The sequence below is a fragment of the Simochromis diagramma genome, unplaced genomic scaffold, assembly GCF_900408965.1.
Source record: "Simochromis diagramma unplaced genomic scaffold, fSimDia1.1 OVJJ01000585.1, whole genome shotgun sequence".
In the NCBI taxonomy this organism is placed as follows: Eukaryota; Metazoa; Chordata; class Actinopteri; order Cichliformes; family Cichlidae; genus Simochromis; species Simochromis diagramma.
The window spans coordinates 3,999,857-4,008,882 of NW_024387398.1; the positions used below are offsets into that span (position 1 = coordinate 3,999,857).

At 38.4% G+C, this 9,026-nt stretch overlaps 1 protein-coding gene across 3 annotated transcripts in view; it reads right to left on the reverse strand.

The window, feature by feature from the left end:
• lingo2 (leucine rich repeat and Ig domain containing 2) overlaps positions 1-5,316 on the reverse strand; it is a 194,604-nt gene extending 189,288 nt beyond the window's left edge. Inside the window, exon 1 of one of the 3 annotated variants that reach the window (XR_005693004.1) lies at positions 4,608-5,307. The gene's annotated coding sequence lies outside the window, so the exon portion shown is untranslated. Of the gene's footprint in view, positions 1-4,607 lie in introns of all 3 variants that reach the window. The other 2 variants (XM_040010433.1, XM_040010432.1) reach the window with 2 other exon arrangements.
• Between the last annotated feature and the right edge of the window lie 3,710 nt (positions 5,317-9,026).

Genomic DNA, 9,026 nt, shown 5'->3' on the forward strand with positions numbered 1-9,026 from the left:
TCTTTCAATGGGGCTATAAACATGAAAGGAAAGAATATGGATTCACTTTGGTAGGAGGGACGAAGCATTTTTGTTGCCATCTAAAAAGCAAAGTGGTCAATACTCTAAATACCTGATTTCAGACCTGAAAACTGAGGGTGCAAAGAAAGGATGAAGGGGGGCAAAGTCACTGTAAGGACATCCTAAATTGGCTGATGGAGGCAAAATACAAAATGGATAGTTCCAACGGTGACCTTGCTAAAAAGAGAACTAGTATCCATCTTCGTGTGCCATTAGGATATAGGCAGGTTGTTCTACTGTGTGAATATTTAATGATTCTTAATTAGCTTAAAAAAAACAACACTGGTCAGTAATGGCGCTTAAGTGCTTTGGTTGGTGTGTTTGTATGTTTGCACCATAAATCACTTATTGGGTAGATAGCTACTAGATGAATTACATGTGTCTTAGTGACACATACTGAGACACAACTCCTTTTATTACAAAATAGGGTCAGTGTAAAACATTATGCCCAAAGATGTTATATAACAAAAAGACACCAATTTCATCACTTTGGTCATGGAACTAGCCCAAAACATTTTTTCCCCTTTATTTTATCTTAAATGCCACATCGGTGCGACATCCTCTGCCCCCAATTCTTAGCCAGCTACATCACCCTTGACCCTCGCTAATGCTCCTTGTCAACAACACACAAAAAGGGACTTTCCAAAGGTAATACGACATACATTGCCCACGGCAGATTGTCCAGGAAGGTCATTCTTCAAACTGACACATACAGCAAGGTCACTGTCAGTGGAGGCTGTTCGGAGATCAGTTCTCTTGCATCAGACTGCCTTCAGCCCCTTCACTGTTACACTGTCCCTAAAGGGCTACACTGCCACCAGCAGTCACTTAGCACATAAACTCAAAAGAAAACAAATGCCAAGCATTTATCACCAAACTGCAGCTATACACTTACTGTATTTTTACGTATATGTTAAAGATTTTTTGTTTTGTTTAAGAAATGCAACAAATGAAACATAGTCTCCTCTTATTGTCAAGCATTTGACAATAAGCACACTTGAGCATTGACAACATTAGTATTATTTTGCTACTTTTAATTAGAATATTAAGTAAAGTTTAAACAGTAACCTGTTTGTCCATATGCCTTCCATTAATTTTTCATTTTTCTTCTTTTTTTAAATAAACAAGCTGTCAATGTAATGAACTAAGTCATTCAAGATATATTTTTTTTTCTCTGTGAGGCAAACACTATTAAAGCTGAATTATTTTCCCCTCCTTTGAGGGGACTGTGATGAGTAGGCATTTTCCATAAATGACCCAGCTGTTCGAGCATATTGTGTTTCGCTTCATCAGGGATTCAAAGGAGCTCACAGCAGATCATCCATATCCTGTCATGCTTTGGTCTTGACCATACCTCTCTAAAAGCTGGTTTCAGAGCTGGTGGTGCATATGCTACAGATGTGGGGCTAACATGACTATGTTAATGTTTTTCTGACTGCAATTAACCATTAAACACATATCAGCTTGTAATGAAATATAGGGGGTGGGCCTGCACAATATGTGTGCTACAAATGTGACCAAGGCAAATCTACCAACATTAGTGATAATAAATAAATCTATGGATAAATTAGTTAAAACAAATCTGGAAAAAAACCCAACTTATTTTGTTATTTACAAAGTGCATGTTTCTAACTGTATTCAGAGGTCATAGAAGAAAAAGTTAAATTTGAAACCCAGTGTTTCAGTCTGTGATCATTGATTTTTCTCCCATGTCCTTAATGGACAGGCTAAAAATATGCTGCTTCTGGGTACAAATCTTGTTTTTGATAATGCTTGCTATGCATCTGTTCTCTCACAATACCAACAATACAGACAACATCTAATTGATACTATACAAGTCGCAGTGCAAGTTATTATTTTTTACCTTTTTTTCCATCACTTTTAATTTTGCCATTTTGGTATGCAGGATATTTTTCTAATATTAAAATAATAAAAACCTTTGAAACTCTTGAAAATCACATGAAATAACATTTCTTTCAAAAGGGAAATTTGGAATTCAACATTTTAGCATTTTTGAAATCTAAAAAGGTTCATTTTCACTACCACAGTGACTAGAATGGTTACTCTGCCTAAAATTTATCTGCAAAAAATTGGCAACATGACCAGGGCATGCTTTAATTTAAAAAGGTTTATCAATATATAATATAGATATTCATGCAGTATTCATGTTAATGAACCTTAATTATTAAACTTAATTAAAATATTCAGTGTAAAAGCTACTGTACTACTAGCAGTCAAAAACATATATATTAAGATATCAAGCATGATTTGACAATTTTATAATGTGATCTGACTGACACATGCACATGATTGCAAATGATTTATTGTATTTGGAAGCAGGTGTGTCAGATATCAGCTGCCTACCCGCGTGCATGCATACTGATATAAGCTGTCTTTCTGTGAGTAATAAATCAAAACCCCAACATTTTTGCCATTAACATTGTTTCCTTGTTGTCTCTGTGCTGTCAGCAACAGTGGATAATCACAGTGTAGAAGAGGGCTCTGTCCTTCTGCTGCGTCCATCCCGTGATTCAGAGGATACAGATTATCACTGCAAATGGAGGGCCTTGTCTTTGACTCATTTGCTAGAATCAGCAATAGAGGAAAGACTGACTCTATACTAGCCCCTTAACGGACTCTAAATTCACAAGCAGGCACTTTCATCTGACCATACAGGCTGTATACCCACAGCGCACATACACCCTACTAGCTTACATCCAGACATGCATGCTCAGACCTTCACACTTCCTGCATACAGAACCAACCTGGACCAAATCATTTCCCAATTCTAAAGGGCCAAAAGAGGCAGACATAGCATTGCTAATTCAGAGTTAAAGAAAATACAAAGGTGAGCAAAGTCAGTGTCTGTGTGTTCCTTTAACCATGCTACTCCATATCAGAGGGAATGCGTCAGCCCTACTATGGTTAACGCTCAATAAAACATCAAAAGGGATGAAGCTCAGAGCTCTGGACAAATACACACCCACACAGATACCAGATACACACAAAAACTCGTTTTATTTATACGCCTTCTCTTACACACATATGTACACACGACGTTGCATATTGAACAAACACATAGTGCAGATATAGATCACTGGATTAAATGAATAGAGCAGGGAGAACAGATAACAGGGTCGCATATGTTTAAAGAGTAAACAAACACACATCAAGCATAATGAACGCTAAACACGATTTCAATAGAACACTCAATAGAGCAGTTTCTTACAAACACACTATACGTCTGTGAAGGTTCTCAGTCATCCAGGTCATCGTAGTCAAAGGAGCTTGCAAAGAACACACTATACTAAATAAACACACTATACATTCACTGGAACAATTGGAGGTTTTAGCCAATATTGGCAGTCAATGGCAGATACACAGGAGCTGTCATCAACTTCCCATCAGGCTCCACTCCCCCCCAGTGGATGTTTTGAAAGAGGAGAAACACTTCTTGTGAAATTTTTATATCCAGAGGCAAAGGCATTTAATGGTCACTGTTTGGCATGTTACATGAGGAGATGGCATTATAATCATCTGCCCAGGCCAAAAACTGGGCTTTGACAGCTTAGACAGGCTATTCATTATTCAATTATTTTAAATATTTCAGGGAACCGACAGGATGCTCAAGCAATAAATATTTCAACCGTTGCCTTACAAAAGGAGATAGCCATGCACTTGGCTGGTATTGATCAAGAGGGCAGCAGATTCACTCTTTCCAATAAAGAAAAAACATATACGATCATCTCTCTGTCAGACCCTACACCGCCTAATGAAAGAGTCTAAATTTTCATCTGGAAAAAAAAAAAGTTAGAGCATCAACAGAAAAACACTTTATCATCACTTTCACATTTGGGGAAAAAGCAAAGAGACACAAAAGTGCATTGCTAGAACAGATTCAGAAATACATAGAAGCTGAAGGTGAAAGTGTGATGTAGAGCATCTGAGCTGGTGTAATACCAGACAGAATCACTTATCTGTGGCCAGATAAAAGGAATAAGGCAGCCTTTAAAATGCTGAGGCCCTCACGTTTATGAATAAAATACGGCTACTGTACAAAAGTAATTCCCTTCTCACTGATACTAGGTGTTGCAAAGATGCGAACAAACAACCACTGCAATTATGCCCCTTCCACTTGCAGCCTCCCCTGGTGATAACCAATATATAGCAAGGAAGTAAAGCATGAATTGCTTTGCAGGCAGGCATCTTCCCTCTCAGCAAACACACATGCACAAGTATGCAGATACACATAGACACATTCTTCTCTGCAGAGGGGAGTAGTCTTTCACAGCCGTCACAAAAAGCAATCTTGTTCTCTGAAAGCCACGGGGCTTCTCATTGTGTAGTTGTACATTTTTTCTAACTTTGCACTTTCTGTAAAACTGATTAAATACAATGAAAGACAAGATCCGTCTTTTTCATAGTGCTTTCTCTTTCCCACGTCACTGCATCTTTCATGCTGAGCTTTTCGCCTGCCTAATCTGCCCCTTTCACAGAAAACCTGAAGGGTGCTTTTAATATAAAAGAAGCCACGGATGTTTTCTTACCTTGAAATACTATCCAGAATCCTATAGTCCCCAAGCTGTCATGAGATACGATTGGTTCTGCTCCACAACAAGGGCAAAAATCCCACAAGTCTTTTAAAATCAGAAACCAACTAAAAGCCTTTTCTGATTTGAACTTACTTTTTGTGAGCAGGATGTCCTTCAGTGAATTTGTGCATAATCCATTACCCTTTAGTTCCTTGGTTTAGATTAATTTCTTTTGGGCTGGTTCTCCCTGATATTCCACCTTGGCAGAGCTAAACAATGTTAGGTATTCTACTGGAAAATGCGTTTATGAGAGACAAGGGAGAACGAGAGACTGTAGGATCTCTTCTGGTGCGCACTACCAGCTCCAATGCAAGTGAATCCAGCCGGTCCTCACAGCTCTCCCCCTGCCTTCAGGAATGAAATTCAGCATCTGCTGTTCGTCCCCACAACAAGGGGAGGGTGTCCCCCCAGGATGGAAACTTTCACAGACCTCCACCAAAGCTATAGATGGTGATAACACATGCCAGTGAGACTAGATTATGTGTTCTTTTCCTCGATATGCTCCCTCATCAGTGGATTTTGTCCTCTTTTCCTTCTCCTATTCGCCTGTTCGGTAGCGCTCTCCTCTCCAGAATAGACTCTCACAGAATAGATGCTGAGAAAGCAGCGGAATGAGGCGAGCCGCTCGTTCTCCTGCTGTCTCTCTCTCTCTCTCTCTCTCTCGCCTTACCCCTCCCTCACACATACACCCTCCCTGTTTCTCACTGCACCTCCCCACCCTTTTCGTTTTCTCTCTCCTCCTCTCCTTTCCTTTACACACACACATACACACTGCGATATGCACTTCTCTAGCTTTGGCTTTTGACAATTACCGCTGTGCCATTTCCAGCCATGTCAGACAGAAAGGTTCACCGCCCATAGTCCTCAGAGTAACAAATAATGCCTGATAAATATGTAAAATTAAATAGATATGAAGAGAAGGAGCAGCAGCATGGAAAAGAGCACTGAACCAAGAGGCAATCTAATCTCCTTTCTTCATCCTTGTAACCTGATTACTAAATATCCCTGGAGCTGACATTTTTTTTAACTTTTTTTTTTTGGTCATAACTTTTTTTTTCTCTGATGTTCGGTAGTTGATGCTGGCCAACTGTCAAGTGTGACTGAAGAGGAAGACAAAAATAGCAAGCAAGAGAGCAGCACACTGCATAGAAACAAGGACCAAGCAGTAGCAGCTGTACAATTATATAATTAGCCACCTAAACAAATTGCCAGGAATTCTGTTATCATTGTGTGAATACTTGACGAGCTGTGTGCAATAATAAATATTGTACCAAAAACAGGAGACCCAAAATACAATTCGAAAACATTTGTGTAAATGCTCTCGATACATACCATTCATGGTGTAACCAATTTGTCATATACAAAGAGCTGCCACTCTCACATGCTTATTATGAATAAGTAGCATCGCTAAAGCCAGGCAATTATCTTCCTAAGCCTGGACTTCACATTCCAAGTGAGGTAGCTTGTTTCCTATTTAATGGTATGTGTAACCCCTCATATGTTCGTCAATTAGGATTACACAGGCATTATAATTTAACTTCCAAGTCATGTAGAACACAACAAAAATTTGGTAGCTTGGTTGGTTACATTTTAAGTGGGCTTTATAAGTGGATGGTGCCCTTGATTTTATCGAGGCAAGGTTACATCACATCAACAACCTGACACCAAAACTATGAGCAGGTGGTTTTGGCAGAGTCACTTGCTACTGAATTCCATCCATCACTCTGGTCTCCCTGGGGAGTCATGCCAACAAGGACATTTTTTTAGTCCAGTTAAAGAAAAAAAAAAATCTAATGTCAGGGGTTTGTCTAGGAAATCCATTATCACAGGAAATATTTTAGTCAACAACTTCACATTTGTCCAGTTTAGTGAAAATCATTGCTTATTGTCAATGAGAACTTTTTCAGCTTAACTGTATTCAGTGGTTCTCTATGATCAATTAAAACGTTTGTTCTTTTCATTTTTATCATTTTGATTTGTTGTTATTGTAAATGCATAAAAACAAACAAGTGAAACCATAAAAGGTGCATATATTGTGTACATATATTAATAAATTACAGTAATTCATTCTTTAAGAAATTATTTTTAGCCACTTCTTGTCAAACTTAATGCAATGTCATGCAAACATAAAATACGTTTGCATTTGTATAGCCATTATACTGAAGCTTATGCATATCCACACACTTTATTACTGATTACATACACAGAGTTACCGATGCCAGCATGCACTTCGCAGCGGCTGCAGCTAGTTCTCAGACACCTATAGTACAAAGAACAAACAGGTTCATTAAACGCATATGAGGCTTTGACTGATGCTTTAAAGCTCTGACTTTCAGGGAGAGGCCCTACTGACAACCCCATTTCATGGACATTTGTGAAACAGTGTAATTGTTCATGTTTGTGCACACCTAATGAACCAAAAAGTTATTTGCAGAAACATCCATCCATCCACTTTCTCAACCACTTATCCAATTAGAGTTGAGGCTGACACTGGGCGAGAGGCAGGGAACATCCTGGAAAAGGCACCAGTCCATCACCATAGCTAACACAGAGAGACAATCATTCATGATCACTTCTGCACCTCCTGCCAATTTAGAATCACCAATTAAGCTAACATGCATATCTTCGGACTATGGGAGGAAATTGGAGTATCCAGAGACACAGGTCGAATATGCAAACTCTCAGCAGATCATCAGGTTCAAACCTAGACCCGTCTTCTTATTAAATTTGTGTCATCTCAACACTTTCTGTAATACAACCTTAAATTCCCCACAGTACATATTATCACAACACTTTGGTAACAATGCTATGAAAATGGCAATTCTGCAAGAAGATATACTGCAAGAAAATCATCAATGACTCACAGCATATGTTTTACTGACAAGAAAAATTACTCCTAAAAAGGCAAAAGCAGGGATCGTGTGTATTTCCACTGCATGGTACCAGTGTGTTTATTATTTTCACTGGTCAGTTTTGTTGTGTCCATGTATTTAATGGGCTTTCTGATATGCTTTCCAATGTATTCAAAGTGTCTGTCATTTCTGCCCTGTGTATTTCCTCTTCGTCGCTGAAAGTTACTTTACTTTCTTGCACTTTACCCTCATTCAGTTGAGGGCAACATGAGAAGGACTCATGAACTGGTGACTCCAGCAAGTTAAATTACACAGAGGAACGATTTAGGGTGTCTCATATATTAATAATGGTCAGCTTATCAATGTTTTGTCCCACCAATAATTACGAGCCTTTCGTGAGAAAATTTGGCATTTTCTTTTGTCACCAACTGGCAACTATGATATGCTAATATGAAATTACAGTTTTTTGGCAGACCAAGCTTTTCATTTCTAATATCTATCTAAAATATGATATGACAAATTTTAATAAACTGAACTTGCTTTGTCCAGGTTATGCACTAATAATTCAAAAGTAAGAAAATCAACACCTACATATTATCTTTTTATAATTGCAGGCAATGCTTTACCACAGCCAGATGGTACCATGAGGCTGAAATTGTCACTTACTCAACTTAGAAATGTGATTAATGTTCTAAAACTGGAAGCAACGTTCAATATTCATCACAAGTGTTTACTGTGAAAGACAAGTGTCTATCCCAAAATTCCCATTTTCCTTCTATTTTTCTCTCTCTCTCCCTCAGTGTGGTACAGCTTGCAGATAAGCCTGGGTAAACCCTCTGGCTGAGTTACTAGCAAAGACCTTCCTGAATCTCATTATCAAGGTAGCACAGTTTCCAACCACCTGTCAATGGTCCAGATCCATGTTTCAAAAAGCCAGCAAATACAGCTCATGTTCCTTTCCTCTGCCACTTGGCTTTTTTTTTGTTTTGTTTTCTTCTCAAAAGGCTAATGAAGTTACATAATTGATGTACATTTTTCCCATTATGCATTAAAAGGTATGTAAAATACAAAACAAAATAAAACAACAACAAAAACAACCGGTGCACAGAGAACAAAGGGATTATTTAATCACCAATCTTTACCAAGAAATAAGTTGTTGTATGACCTCACAACTACACCAACTGCACTGTACTGTCTTCTTCCTTATAGGTATGGTTAGTTTTATAAGTGATTGACAAAAGTTGTGCTGTTCTAAACACAGGTGCAGTCACCTGAATATGACATGCTCAGTTTATGTGCAATTAAGTGCAAGGTCACAAACTAAGACATGATATTCAGCTTTGGGTAATTTACTAACACGACAGACGCAGCTTGTTAACTGTAATCAGAAAACCTTGCATGTGTATTTCTGTGCTCTCCAACTGATGGTGTTAACAATACTACTACATTTTTCAATGCTGGAACTGTTTAAAAATAATAATTTGCAGATTTTGTGGAGGATTCTTATCCCTGTGTATCTGTG